Raw genomic sequence first — 1,525 nt, forward strand, 5'->3', positions numbered from 1 at the left:
ACCTAATTAGAATAAGTATTGTTTTGTAAAACTTAGTACATATGCACAGATATTTGTAGTTAGATTTGTTTATGTGTACTCTGATGTAAAATGTATTTCTTCATTATTGCTGTACTGTGGGCCATGGCTAAAGAAGTATTGCCTTAGAATGTCCTAGACACCCATATCTTTAAATTCTCCAGAGGAGATTGAATAGCCTTTTAGGTGAATACCTTCATTCCAACTCATATTTTAGGGAAATGTTGTGAAATAACCACCCTTGGTATTTCTGTATAAAAAATGTTTTCTTTTCAGAAGTCATGGTAATTTCATTGTGTCTATTATTGGGAAAGGGAGCTGCTAAATCAGTTAACTGATAGTACTATGTGACATCTGTCCACCTTTTGCATTGTTCTTCATTGCCTAACTACTCCTGAAAGACTTGTAAAGAGCTTTGGCAAGATGTTTGAATTCTAAGTGGAAATATTATCTTCTCATAAAGTGATGTATAATTTCCTTGAAAAAAATTTTTTCTAAATAATTTCCTTTATAATGAAAATCTAAGTGTTTTGAAGTTTAGTCTATTAATAGTTTGAGAATGTAAGGAATAGGAGTTCTCTATTTTCTAGATGTTAACAGTAGAGAATTGATAAGTGAGATGGAAACATTAATAAGAGAAAGTAAAGCTAAGTGAGAGTGAGTTACATTTAAACTATTTAGGAAACACTGTAAAGGAATGCTTTAGGCTCCCTTTTCCCCTCCCCCCCCTTTTTTGGCTGGGGCTGGGTTTGAACCCACCACCTCTGGCATATGGGGCCCCAGCACCCTACCCTTTTGAGCCACAGGGACCACCCTCCCTTTCCCTTTTTTATACCAGTTAGTTTCATAGGTTCTTGAGTGGTTTATTCTATTGAATTGTTCTTTCTAAGATGCTAAAATCTACTCTTAATCAAATTAGTACCATCATTTAAGCTTTGAATACTTGGTAGTAATTGCTTGGCTTCTGCAATAAATGTTAGTAAATTTTTGATATTTCTTACTTTTGTGGTTTCTTTTGCCTTTGTAGCTTTATAAATTGTGCTATTTATATCCAATTTCACTTAATAGAGTTTTATCTTCTTTAGGCAATGCAGGAAGGAAGGAGAATGAGTAGGGACTTGTTTCTTGGTGATAAGCTTTATAATGGAGTAATTGTTTAAATCTAGAAAGCACATAAAGGAAAATCGTCTCCCTTGGGACATTCTTACACGGTAATCTGTAGTGAAATGTGCTTCTCCCAGACTCACTGACAGCTGTGTAGCTTCTGTAATTATGTATATATTATGATTGCTCCCTTCAGGATAATCCTCTGTTGTAAGTTTGGCCTTTATAATATCTTTTAAGTGCTTAAGCGCTGCATTCCACTTGAGTTATTTTATTTTTTTTGAGATGTCCAGCCTTTTATTTATTTATTTTTTTGAGACAGAGCCTCAAGCTGTCCCCCTGGGTAGAGTGCTGTGGCATCACAGCTCACAGCAACCTCCAACTCCTGGGCTCAAGTGAGTCT

This window comes from Otolemur garnettii, unplaced genomic scaffold (genome assembly GCF_000181295.1).
Source record: "Otolemur garnettii isolate 467f Iridium unplaced genomic scaffold, OtoGar3 scaffold00050, whole genome shotgun sequence".
NCBI classification, from domain to species: Eukaryota; Metazoa; Chordata; class Mammalia; order Primates; family Galagidae; genus Otolemur; species Otolemur garnettii.